The sequence below is a fragment of the Sciurus vulgaris genome, assembly GCF_902686455.1.
Source record: "Sciurus vulgaris genome assembly, chromosome: 10".
NCBI lineage: Eukaryota > Metazoa > Chordata > Mammalia > Rodentia > Sciuridae > Sciurus > Sciurus vulgaris.
This window is the reverse complement of record NC_136470.1, coordinates 116807699-116821834: the sequence shown is the minus strand read 5'-3', so window position 1 is coordinate 116821834 and position 14136 is coordinate 116807699. Positions and strand designations below refer to the sequence as shown.

Sequence of the window (14136 nt, the reverse complement as noted above, 5' to 3'; positions counted from 1 at the left end):
AATTCCAAGCCAGAATCACATACAAAGAATGCTTTCCCAAACTTCCATTTTTCTTCCAATTTCTATATAACCATCATCACATCAGGAGAAAGACTTTTCTTGTGTCATGAGCTCAATTGCAAATCCATCTCCATCTGGTTCTAGGATATTCTCTTGACCACAAAGTGATCTGTGAGGAGCATGGAGCTCCCTCTAGGTTGCTCACCCATCCAGTTCTTCCAAAGTTACTGCGATACTCCTTTTTATTTTAAATATATTTTTTAGTTTTTTTTTTTAATATATTTTTTAGTTGTGGTAGACATAATATTTTTTTTTTTTTTTTTTGTGTGTGTGGTGCTGAGGATCGAACCCAGGGCCTCACACATGCTAGGTGAGTGCGTTACCACTGACATACAACCCCAATCCACTGGGATAGTCTTACCAAAGCAGACTTCCCTATATGGCACCACCTTTATGTGTATCCTCTATTGGCAGAAGTCTGGAATAAGGCACCCTACCAATGTCATTTGAGGACATAATAAGAACGTTGAACTTAGAATCAGAAAACTAGCATCAAGGTGGGTATGGTTGTACATGCTGTAATCCCAGGAGCCTAAGACAAGTTGAGCCTGGGAAACTCAGTGAGACCCTATCTCAAAATAAAAAATGTAAACAGCTGAGGATAGGGGCTGGGGTGTAGCTCAGTGGTAGAGCCCTTGCCTAGCATGTGTAAGGCACTGGGTTCAATTCTCAGCACCACATATAAATAAATGAATAAAATAAAGGTCCATCAACAACTAAAAGAAATTAAAAAAAAAAAACAAAAAAAAAAAACGCTGAGGATGTAGCTCAGTGGTAGAGCACCCCTGGATTCAATCCCTGGTACAAAAGAGAGAGAGAAAAAAACAAAACTAGCATCAAGACCCAGATTTTCTCTCTGCTTCCTCATCTTCTTCCCTCCACCACACACTTCTGCCTTACTTGAAGCCCCAAGGAAAGAAGTCAACTGTCTGTGGACTGAGACCTCTGAATCTGTGAGCCCCAAAATAAAATTTTCCTCCTCTAAAATTGTTCTTGTCAAGCCTTTTAGTCACAGCAGCAAAAAAAAGCTGACGAAAACAGAAAATCGGTACCAAGAAGTGGGGTCTTTGCTTGTGACTAACCTGAACATGTGGTTCAGAACCTTTTGGAGCTTTTTAAAATTTGTGGGAGAAATTTTGAGATGCTATAGCAGTGCAAGCTGGAAATGCTTTAGGTCATTGTAAGTGGAGCTTAGTAGGTAATTCTGATGGGAGCTCAGAAGATCAGAATGCTGGCAGGTCTGTGCACAGTAAAGACAAGATTCATGAGGTTTCAGGGAAGGAAGACTATTGGAATTTGGACTAGAGACCATTTGTGTTACATTCTGGTTAAGAAGTTGTCTGCATTTTGCTGGTGACCTGAGACTTTCTGTGAGACTGAATTGAAAGGTGTTAGATTTCCTGATCTGGCAGAAGAAATTTCTAGATAGCATAGCATTCAGAAGGTGGCAAGGATATTACTGGTGGCTTTTACCCAAGTTTATTTGATATTCAGGAGCAGAAAGACTTGAAAAACTTGGACTTGAAAGGTGGGAGTAAAACTGGGGCTAAGGAAGTTGGGGCAGTTGTTAAAGACATTAGCACCACTTAAAAAAAAAAAAAAAAAAAAAAAAAAAAAAACCCAGACTTTGCCCAGAGACATAAGAAAAATGGCTTGAGGACATCCCAGGAATTGGCAAGACCACACTCAGGCTCAAGGAAGTAAAGGTAAAAACTCTCTTGAAACCAGTGGGACACCCTTCTTGCACAGAGGGGTCTAGGAAGTTTTTTCAGCAAGGGTCCCTGGAGGCTTGACTATTGCTCAAGATGGTAGCAGACCTTGGCATCAACACTGGTGCTAGTTCTGCAGGAATACAGGATGTTGGAGTTAGGAAGTCATGGAGGCTTTTACCAATATTTCAAAAGAAAGTCTAGGAGACCAGGTAAAGTGCCCCAGGGTTGGAGTCCTGTGGGCAGCCCCTGAGAGGGTCACATATGGAGATGTGAGGAGGCCAAAGCTATAGTGGAGACCCCCCAAGGTTAAGATATTCCAGTAACGTGGGACATCAGCTGAAGAAATCTGCAAAAATTGAGCAGAGGCAAGTCAACAGAGAGGCCATGTAGATGCTACACAAGTCCTTTGGAGAGAACATCATGATGCCATGTGCTCCAGATGCCAGACACAGAATTACAGGACTTGTTTTCCCAGCTGGATTTCAGTCTTGCTTTGATCCCATCCCTTCTTTCTATGCCACTATTTTCCTTTATATAGTGGATACTTATAAATTGCTTTTGATTTTTACAGGAGCTCACAATGTGAGTTTGCCTTGAGTCTCAGAGGAACTTTGGACTTGAACTTTGGGGCAATGCTTGAACTGTTGAGACTATGGAGACTCTTGGAAATAGACTAAATGTCCTTTGCATTGTGAGATAAACATGAGCTTTTGGGGGCCATAATGGTAAAGTTTAGATATGAGGTGTTCCCTAAAAGCTCATGTGTGAGACAATGCAAGAAAATTTAGAGGTGAAATGATTGGGATATGACACCCTTAACCCAATCAGTGAATTAGACCCTGATAGGGATTAACTAACTAAGTAGTAACTGAAGGCAGGAAGGGTGTAGCTGGAGGAGGTGGGTACTGGGGGCAAGCCTTTGGGGTATATATTTGGCATCTAGCAAGTGGAGACTCTTTCTCTGCTTCCTGATTATGTGAGTCACCTCCTTCTGCCACACTCTTTCACCCTGATGTTCTGCCTCATCTCGAGCAAATGGAGCCAGCTGTCTATAGACGAGACCTCTGAAACCATGAAGCCCCAAATAAACTTTTCCTCCTTTTAAAAAAAAAAAAAAAAAAAAAAAAAATGGCTTTTTTTCTTACTGGCTTTGTGTACTTTAAAGCAAGCCTCTTTACCTCAGGTTTGCTTCTTCAATGGGGTCATCTTCCTCACAGGGTTGTTGGGAGGATGAAGTAAAGTAAGCATATATAAAAGTGTTTTACAAAGTATAACAAACAAATGCACAATAAACTTACCATGATTAAGACAAACACTTTTTATTTCTCTCTAATGTAACTAATGTAATTTATTTATCAGTTTTGCTGTAAAACCATAAGCCAGTGCTAGTACTTTCAATGTGCCTGTGCTGGCTGAAATTTTCCATATTCTTATTGCCTCCAACCTATATAACAACTTCTTGACATCTCAACACTGCTCATAAAATATCTTCAATTTAACAGCTGTTGTCAAATTTAAAGTGCCTTATGCTTTCCTCAGCTTTCCCTTTTACCTCATATCAATTTTTATCTTTCACCTAACTACAGTTACTCTTCATGTTTTCCTTTCCTGCAATCTGCTATGTTTATCACTTGCATGAAAGAATAACTGCATTATGTAGGCTTCAATAAACTAATACCAAGCTTCAGTAGGATTTCTATGTGGTCTGATAAACCATGAAAATTAAATGGGAAGTAATTTAGATGATATTCTCCTATTTTCCCACTAAGAACCAGGTGGGTAAACCAGGTGCAGTGGCACATGCTGTAATCCAACTACTCAGGAGGCTGAGGCAGGAGGATCATGAGTTGGAGGAAAAACTAAGCAATTTAGTGAGATCCTGTCTCAAATAAAAAATCATAATCAGCATAATCCTGTAACTTCTTTATAAATAACAAAACAGTCTCCTGACAAAGAATTAATATATCCATTTCAGGATTAGTATAGTATTAGACGGAGAAGAGAACTGGTAAATATTTTCATAGTCACTGAATTCGAATTCATGAAGTTCAGTCAAATAAACATATTTCCTGTATACACTGACATCAAGTTCAGTTATGCCTCCAAAACCCTGTCAGCAAAAGTCACAGTACCTTCATGCTAAATTCAGTTCTCATTCCCAGGCAGGTAGCATGTTGGCAGTAGTTTTGCGGAAACCTGGTGGCTGAAACTGACTAGTCACTTCTTCATACATGAGGACAAGATACTCATATCAGTAAATGAGCAACGAAAAAATCTAAATATCAATAAAGCATTATCACATTCTTTCCTAAATAAAACCTTTGCAAAACCCAAAGGGAACAAGTAATAGCCCCAGCCTCAAAACCATTACCACATGGAATAAGCAACACATTTTCACAGTCAAGTGTTGCCTTTAGCAACCTGGAAATACCAAGCTGGAGGCACTGCTTCAGTGTGCTGAGGATGCAGCCATAAAGTCAGAATCCTCACTGTACCACCAGCTCCACATGGAGTGATTTCCTGTCATTTTATAAGCAGAGGTAATTCATTTGTTCACTCAACAGACATTTGCCAAGTAGCTACAGTATGCCAGAAATGGTTAGGTGCTATGATATTAGGACAAACAAGGGCTGGAGATACGGCTCAGTGGTAGAGCATTTTCCTAGCACATGTGAGGATCTGGGTTTGATCCCCAGCACCCTACACACAAAGATAAACAAGACAAGATCTTGCCCTCAAGTAGATTACAATCTAGTCATGTACAACACACAGACATACCAAAACTTAACAGCACAGTGTAATTATGAAAAAAGCTTACACAAACTGCAATGTCATTAGAGGTATTCCACTGAACCTAGGAGAAACCAAAGAAGGTTCTCATTATGAGAGGGTAGAGTGCTTGCCTAGCATGCCTGAAGCCCTGGGTACAGAGTATAGTTTCAGCACTACAATAAAAAAAATTAAAGAGAGAGGGAGAGAGAAAAAAAGAACAAGGAAGGGAGAGAGAAGGAAAAACTCTTGGTTTAAGCCTTAAAATCTTGAATGAGAAGAATACTTATCAGAAGGAACACCCTGAGCATTCTGAGGGGTTCAGGGAGTTATAGAATTGTTATAGAACTGAGCCTCATGTACCAGAAAAACTGTGGCAGAGGAGGAACTAGAAGATACAGGAGGGACCAGGCCATAAAGGGTCTTGTAAGATATTCAAGCGGAGTCATGTCAGCATATAGATACAATTTCAGGCCAGAGGAATACTATTAACTTTTTTTTTTTTTTTTTTTTTTTTTTGAGAGGGTGCTAGGGAGATGTGCTGGGATTAAGCCCAGAGCCTTACAAATACTAGGCAAACACTGTAACACTGAGTTACATCCCTAGCTCCTTATATACTCTTAACTGAAATTAAAGGCCACCCTGAATAGAGGGGGAACTTAACTAGGGAAAGACTGTAAGGGACTTAAAGGCCAGTTGGTTTGGTTTGGTTTGGTACTGGGGATTGAATCCAGGGGTGCTCTATCACTGGGTCACATCCCCAGCCCTTATTTTGAGGCAGTCTCACTAAGTTGCAGACACTGACTTTGAACTTGCAATCTTCCAGCCTCAGCTACCTAAGTAGCTGGGATTACAGGTAAGAGCAAACACATCCAACAGGGCCCAATTATTTCAAATCACTTCTGGGCTCTATTTAATTTTCCTCTTGAAAAATTAATTTTCCTCCCCCCGTCCCCAAAGAAAAAATTAAACAGAACAATTCTATAATCAAGCCTGTGAACCTTCTGTTCATCAAAAACATGTCTGAACAGAGTGCTAGGTTCTATCAAAGTAGCCCCAATTAGAAAAAGATGACAAATCTCTCCAGCATCTGGAGCCTTCTGGACAAAAAGACCAAAGCCAGGTTCCTGATGCCAGCAGAAAAAAAAAAAAAAAAGCTAGAGAAACATCCTGATCAGGGACCACAGAGAACACAATGCTGCCTGCCACACTCCAGTGCTCCGTCAATGGGAATGCCGACTGTTCCCAAACAAGGACATATCAAATAGTTACCTCCTGGCTTACATAGAAACTGCCAGGAAAAAATGTACCAGTGCCAAGAATGACCTTGGACTTTATAGTGTGGACTCCTGATTACCACTACTAGATAAGGACTACCCCAACAATTCCCCTACCTTAGTGCTAGCAAATGCATAGTGCACAGCTACCTTCCCCATCAGACAAGAAAACTGGGCTCCTCAGCCCTACAGAGCACCCAGTCACATTCCTACCACTAATACTATAGCATATAATGTCTCCTGCATAATAATACATACTAACTTCTATTAACAGCCAGCACTGACCACCCAGGAAGTAATAGGCCTTTATCTCCAATCCTTACTACAACTTACAAAAAAAGTTCTACAGCCTCATTTTTACAGATGAAAAACAAAATAAAAACAAAGCTCAGAGAGCTTACTCAGAGTCAAAAAAATTAGCAAGAAACAAAGGTGGGAAGTCTCCAAAGACTACTATACTAGACAACTTTCAGAATTTTTCTAAAGAAAGCAAAATCTCTATCATCTTTCCAAGATTTTCTGAAGTTGATCCATTTAACTAAGTAGCCAAAACCATTTAAGAAACTACCTTGCCTTCAAAGAAACATATGAACCAGTTTCTTTTTTTTGTTTTTTTTTTACCAAATGAATATTCCAGATGAAAAATCAGAGCTAGCTCAAAGAATTTATTTATGATTTAAGTGTCTTGATTTTAAATTTCTTCATTTACTTTTGGTCATGATATTATATGCACAGCCGGGTGTGGTGGCGCATGCCTGTAATCCCAGTGGCTCGGGAGGCTGAGGCAGGAGGATTGAGAGTTCAAAGTCAGTCTCAGCAAAAGGGAGGCGCTAAGCAATTCAGTGAGACCCTGTCTCTAAATAAAATACAAAATAGGGCGGGGGATGCGGCTCAGTGGTCAAGTGTCCGAGTTTAATCCCCGGTATGGGGGGGGGGGTGCATGTGCAGAAAGAGAGCAAAACTGTAATTTTACTAGATCAGAATGAAGGTTAACAACTAAAGGAGCCAGGCATGGTGGCGCACACCTATAATCCCAGAGACTCTGGAAGCTGAGGCACAAAGACTGCAAGTTCAAAGTCAGCCTTCAGCAACTTAGCACAGCCCTAAGCAACATAACAAGACCCTGTCACAATATGAAAAATGAAAAGGGCTAAGGAGTTGGCTCAGTAGTAAAGTGACACCTGGTTCAATCCCCCCAAAAAAAATCAACAACCACTAAAGATAAAAACATTCAAGTTTATGCAGTTAAAATTAAGAGGTAAGCAACTTCAAAAAACCTCAGTTTTATTCCTGCTATTACAGGGAACAGCACTCCAAGCAATCAGCAGACACTCATACATACACTGAAGAAGACACACAGGGTAAGCTTCACGCTCCCAAGACTACAGTGGAAAGGAGAGATAATGGCTTCCTAAGCAACATACACAGTATGGGAAAATCATTGCTCGTTTAGGAACACGCCAAAACAAAATATTTTAACCCTGTGGTTTTTCTACAGGAATAAATTTAATAGGTATATTAAATAAAATAATATAAAATAATCCCATACCAATGTTAACACACAGTCATAACTATGTTTTCTGCCTGGAAACATGAGGATGAACAATTGTCACTACTCAAAATTAATACACTATAAAAACTTTAAGAGGGATGAAAAGGTACTCAGAAAAAAGATGAAGTAAATTATGCCGTGGTGGGCTGGGATTGTAACTCAGTGGTAGAGGGCTTGAGTAGCATGCGTGAGGCACTGGGTTCAAAACTCAGCACCACATAAAAATAAATAAATAAAGGTATTGTGTTCATCTACAACTAAAAAAATTTTTTTTAATTTATGCTGTGTACACTCTATGTATACTCTATGTATGCATAATAAATTCCACTATTAGGTAAAATTATAAGTGCACCAATAAAAAATGTTTTTTAAAGTTTCACAGCCTAGGGATATAGCTCAGTGGCAGAGCACTTGACTTAACACGCACAAGGCTCTGGGTTCAATCCCCACCACCACAAAACAAACAAACAACAACAACAAAAACTATTCAACAGTTTTAATGACTAAAATTTGATATACCCGAATCACTTCTTTCTTCAAAGACATACAACCACCTCTGAATTAAGAACTAACACTATCAAAAGGCCAAAAATATCACCAAGCCAGGCACGGTGGCATATGTCTGTAGTCTCTGGTACTTGGGAGGTTGAGGTAGGAGGATCACTTGGGCCCACAAGTTGAAGACAGCCTAGGCAACTGTCTCCACATGCACACACACAAAAAAAAATCACCACCACTGTGGAGATACCTAACACAGCTCCTAACATAATGCAACAGATATGGTTTTATAAAAGAATGAAAAACTTAGGACAGAACTTTTCAAAAGAGAAAAAAAACTTTTGAAGGGAAATGATTTTTTTCACAGCTTAAGAAAAAAACAATCCCTAGAATAATAGAACTGTCAGTACAAGTACAAACAGAATTACCTCACATCTCATCTTAAAATTTATATTAGACTCCCAATTAGGCAGTACCTCCTTCTCTAAATTCAGAAGGCACAATGAGTCTAATACTGTTTTTATTCATGAAAGATTCCCTTTAATGTCTTATCTACAGACAACACACCAACTTTTGCTTGAATAATACATACAGAGCTCTGGTGCACAGCTGCAGGCCTCAGAGTCAGAGTTAGCACACTGCCTTTCAATGATACAGATTGTCACAGGGCAACCAGTGTACAGACCAAAGTCACCGAAGTCAGATAAAACTTCTAGTGAAGACAATGTCCTGTGTTGGCAGGGGTGCTGAAATAACAGTCACTAAGATTTAACAGATTCAATGTAATCACTTCACGGAAATAAAATATGAAATTTCATGATTTTACAGATGGAAAGTCTTTAACAACATAAACATTAAGAATTTTCACATCCCTCTCTAGAGTTGCACACATTGAACAATGGCACACAAATCAGTGAAAACAGGCGTTTAAATTAATTTAAATTTGTAAGAATCGGACTAACAATCCCTAGAATTTACATATATGTTACAAAGTCTAAGTTCCTCTAGAGTTAAAAACAATAGCCACAATGCTAAAAGGAAAGTACAGCCCAGCATGGTGGAACATTCTTATAATACAGTGACCCAGGAGACTGAGGCAGGAGATTTGCACATTAGAGGTTAGCCTAGGTAATTCAGCAACATCCTGTCTCAAAACAAAAAATAAAAAGGAGTTTGGTGGTAGAGCACACCTGGGTTCAATCCTCAGTATCAAAAAAAGAAAGTATGAATCACAATTCAAAACAAAGAAAACAACAAACAGAGGAAAGCATTCTATCAAATACCACAAAGAGGGGCTGGGGTCATAGCTCACTGTTACAGCAGTTACCCAGCATGTGTAAGGCACTGGATTCGATTTTCAGCACTGCATATAAATAAATAAAATATTCATTGACAACTAAAAAAAATGTTTTTAAATACCACAAGGAAATGCCTTAAAATATTGTTAAAGATAGGCACCATTCTGATGGAGTAAAGAAAGAAAGGTCCACAATGTCCTCTACTCAAGAACAAACTCATCAAGACTCCAAATGACACTTCCAGCTTTACCCACCTCAAAGTCCAGAAACCATTGTAGTCAGTCCCATTGGTTGGCAAGCGACACTAATTCTAACAGATCTGAGTCACCCACTCCCCCGCAGTAAGAGGTCATCCTCTATCAGGAAGCCCACTCTGCAAGTTCCCTTGTTCATCTCCCAGGCTGCCATGACCATGACCCACCATAAAGGTGATTTTCCAATCTCAGCAGCCTACCGACCCTTCTCGGCACTCCCCAAATCAAAACTCCCACCGGCCTCATCCTAATCCCAAGCAGCCAACACTACTCACATGGGTGTCACTACTCACTCCAGTGTCGAGTTCCCTGCGTAAGAAACCACTCTTCGCCCCGGTGCATCAGCGGAGATTCAGCTCTTTGCTCAACTCTCCTTCCTGTGCCCAGCTGAGCTCCTGCCTTTCCAGGAACTAGTCATCAGTTACCCCTGAGACGCTAAACTCTCCTTGCCTCTTCTCCCTCAGTCCGAACCCAGTCTGCCAAATTCTCAGACTTCAGGAGGAGGTATGGAGGAGAGGCATCCCTATGAGCTTTAGGGACCATGCACACTGATGCCCTCCAACACAACCCACCCCCCATCCACCCCGCAATGGTCAGCCTCCGGGGCGCCAGTATCAAGCGCCAAGAGCACACAGCCATTACAGTTAAGTCTTGGTGGCTCTACGATTCCCTTGTCAAACTACAAAATCCCCAAATACCAAGTCAACGAGGCCCGAACCGAGACCAAGACCCCCACCAACCCTCCAGCCACTGGAAGTTTCCCAGGTCGAAGCCAGTGCCCCGAAGGCCCAGGCCACCAGGACCGTTTCGGTGCCCCAGGCCGCTGCACGCAGGGGCCCGGGCAGCGTCTCCACGCTGTCCCCATTGTTGCGGGTCCCAGAGGCCCGGCGGGGAGCCGGGGGCCAGCACCGGCTCTCACCTCCCGTGCCACGGATCCGGGCCGCGCCGGACCGGGCAAGGCCGTAGGACCTCACGCTCCGCCGCGCCCGCCTGGACGGTGTTTACAGCAGCGGGGGCGGGGGCAGCGGCAGAGGCGGGAAGCAGCCGGCCAGGCCCGGGCGCCGCGGGCTGGCGCTGGCCGAGCGTCGGTCTTCTCCGGCGGCGGCGCTCGCAGCCTCCGCTCGCGGTCCGCACCAGAAAGCGTCCCCCTCTCGGCCCGCGCGCCGGGCCACCCGGACGGGAACACGCGCCGCCGACAGGAAAGTTCCGCTGTGAGCAGATCCGAGACCGTTCTTTCTCTTAGCAGGATGTATAGAGATTCTTCCCTGGATAAAGCCGTTATCTATTACTGAGGACCGTTTCAAGAGTGAATGTGCTACAGAAATCCCAGGCAGATTCCGGCCTATTTCCAGAAATGGTTGCAACGGAATAGGATTGCATCCGCCAGCCACCAACAAAGCACACTGATCGCTTAATGCCTCAACTGAGCCTTGGTTCCTCCTCATTCCTCAGTCGGGGATAGACTCAGAAGCTTATAAAGAATGATGGGATGATACAAGTGCCAGGAGCAGAGGTATGGAGCTCCACATTGGGATACGGTCACTGCTGATGCTGCCAACGACGATTGCTTCTCTCCAACAGAGGTTGCTCTCAGCTCTAGAGGGCCCCTGAAATTGTATATGTGCACCATTCAACTGTCACTTTTTTCCCCTTCACCCTCACCTGCCGTTCCGTTTCCTGTTGGCTGAAGCTACCTTCAGAATTACCTGGAAGAGAAGGAGAGGCAAAAAGGGTCTTTCTTGATCACTAACACACAAACGGAGATTAAGGATGCAAGATTTTCTCCCTAAAATTAGAAATTTACAGCGCCCTGTGGGCTTCAGTTACCGATAAGAGTATATTGTCAGAGCTCTTCACTTTAGCCCCAGGAATTGAATATTCCTCCCAAGAATTGAATATTGGTGAAATGATGAAAAAAATACCTAGTGGGTTTTTTTTTTTTAAGGTTTTGTGTCCCTCACGAAATTAAGAATATAAAAATTCCCCTTCTCATCCTCACCTCTATTCTCTTCTGGACCTTCAGACCTTTGGATAACAGATGAGGTTATTTTCCCCAAAAAAATTCGGTCATAAAAACACAAGTGTTTTCCCAAACTGTGAGAATTTAGATCTACAGAAAGTGCTCCAAAAGTATCACAGTTTTCACACGTTCTCAAATTTTCCATTCTCACTTATTCACTTGGCTTCTGAGATTGAGAAATATTACCTTGCTATCCTTCTCCCTTATCTCAAGCGACTTTCCAGAAAAGCTCTGATATCAGTCAATTGCACCTGAATGAAATTTTATCACTAGCACAAACATACATACCTGGATTTTCATTTAGGTTATCTTCTGGAAGTAATACCAGTCTAAAGGTATTTTTGTATCCTTCTAAACACAGCAGATTGAAGAATTAGAAAACAGTACCCTGAAGTCTCTAGAGGAGCCAGGTGCAGTGGTTCATGCCTATAATCTTCAAGCCTCCTCTTCAGGCTGAGGCAGGAGAATTACCTATCCAAGGCCAGTCTGGGCAACTTAGTAAGATCCCATCTCAAGATTAAAAAAAAAAAAAAATGGGGGGCGGGGGATGATTGGTGTTGTAGCTCAGTGGTAGAGTGCCCTTGGGTTCAAGCTCCAGTAAGTGGTAATGAAGTCTCCAGAGGCTCTCTCTCAAATAAAAAGAACTTCATCCTAGTCCCTTAGTGGGCAAAGTATTTCTCAAAAACTGATTTAATTCTCTTAGCTGCCTGAGGCAAGATCATCACTCTGACTTCTCCCTGCTATAAATCTTGCATTCGCATTTTCCCCAGTTGACCTCTTAACTGGGAAACTCTGGATAACCACATGAGATAAATTTGGCCTTAAGAGTTGAAATAGGTTCATATTAGAGCTACAAAGATGACCAAAGAGGAGGAGAAAGAGAACAGTGAGGCTGGCTAGAGACTTCAGAAAGGAATCTTCCTGTCTGTTCTCCCTTCCCCAAATGAAAACTCAAGGCACAACCTTCAAAGACATGCATACTGCCAGGTATGTTGGCACATGCCTATAATCCCAGAGATTTGGGAGGCTGAGACAGGAGGATCAAAAGTTCAAAGCAGGAACCCTGTCTCAAAAAATTAGAAGAACTGGGGATGTGGCTCACTGGTAAAGCTCCTCTGGTTTTGATCTCTAGTGTTGCCAAAAATTCAGTCCTTGTTCCCAATGCCAATCCAATAATGAGGACACAGTTTTGAGAAAAAGGAGAAAGAAGTTTTATTGCTTTGCTAGCAGAGGAGAAACACAGGAGGCTGTAATTCTGCCCATCAGCAGGAAGAAGAGGCTTTTATAGAGGTGATCCAAAGGCTACATTCCATGTGTTGTCTGTTGGAGGTGTAATTCTCTTTTGTTAATTTGGGGAATAGTCTTTCTGAGATCTTCTGGTACCATTCCCAAAGTCTGGATTACTTTGTTCCTATGGTGGGTTTGTACCCAAGGACAGGTAAATCTGCCTAAAATCAGGAAGAAAGGTAATCCTATTTCCCCTGAGATTAGGGAAGGGGAGAGATTAGGGAGGAGCAAGGAGAGATGAAAAGAAAGAAACATGTCCATTTTAAAAATAAGTTGCAGTGGCAGAGCAGCAAGGGTTATATTCAAATCATAAAGTGGACCACTGTTACACTAGTACCACCAAAATAAAAATAAAAACATCCATAGTTACCTTTCTCCCCTGTCACTGAAGTTGGAACTACAAGAGTCAGGGGTGGCTCCCCTGGTGGTGAAAGCCCCTTCCAGTCCCTCCTCCAACATGCCATTGCCTTTCACTGCTTCCTTGCCCTTCTGAAGTTTCACTATTTGGGTGATGTTATACACCCATGACCATTTTGGGGTTTCATGGCATCCCCAAATTTACTTGTAGGAAAATGGTTTTTATTAGGGAGAAATCCTTAAAGTGAGTTACATATATACTTGCCCATCAATGGACCCACCTTCAAGTGAGATTAAAAGATCGGAGAACTTCATGCTAGAGTTAGTTAGGTAAGACTCATCAGTGGCTTGCTTTAGCTAATCAGAAACTAGAACTAGACCTTCATCACCATGAACTCATACCTGGGAAAATATCCTCTTCCTTTCACCTGTCATATTCCATGTTAGCTAACTCAATCCTGTCTCTACAAGCCAAGCTTCTGGTCCACTCCCATTTCTAAAGGCCAAAGCCATGATTACTCTGAACCAGGTTCCAAGGTGACAGAGTTGTTTTGCTTTTTTCAATAGTCATTTCATTCTTGAGAATTTTTTCCTTCTGTACTTGGGATTGAATCCTGCCTCAGCCTCCCAAGTAATTACAATTACAAACATGCAACACCATGGACCGACATTCTTGAGAATTCTTTTAAACTCTGTATAGTTCCCTCGGCATCCAGATTATAATTTCCTGGGAGACCTTTTTTTTTTTTTTTTTTTTTTTTTTTTTTTTTTTTTTTTACTGGGGGATGAAACCAGGGACATTCTACCACTGGGCTACATACTAACCCTTTTTATTTTATTTTTTGGTACAGGGTCATGCTAAATTGTCAAAGCTGGTCTCAAACTTGCCATCCTCTTGCCTCAGCCTTCCAAATGCTGGGATTACAGGTGTGCGCCACCACTCATAGCCTCTTGGAAAACCTTTTTAAAATCTACCCTAGTAGGTGCACACTTGCTGCACCATAAAATTCCCCACTCAGCAACTATTTACCAGGTAGTGCTGTTGTACTGGG

The 14136-nt window shown here is 41.9% G+C and overlaps 1 protein-coding gene across 3 annotated transcripts in view; it reads right to left on the bottom strand.

The window, feature by feature from the left end:
* RAD54L2 (RAD54 like 2) overlaps window positions 1–10538 on the bottom strand; it is a 152499-nt gene extending 141961 nt beyond the window's left edge. For 2 of the 3 annotated variants that reach the window (XM_079101045.1, XM_079101043.1), the window contains exon 1: window positions 10330–10538. The gene's annotated coding sequence lies outside the window, so the exon portion shown is untranslated. The other variant, XM_079101044.1, reaches the window with a different exon arrangement.
* Between the last annotated feature and the right edge of the window lie 3598 nt (window positions 10539–14136).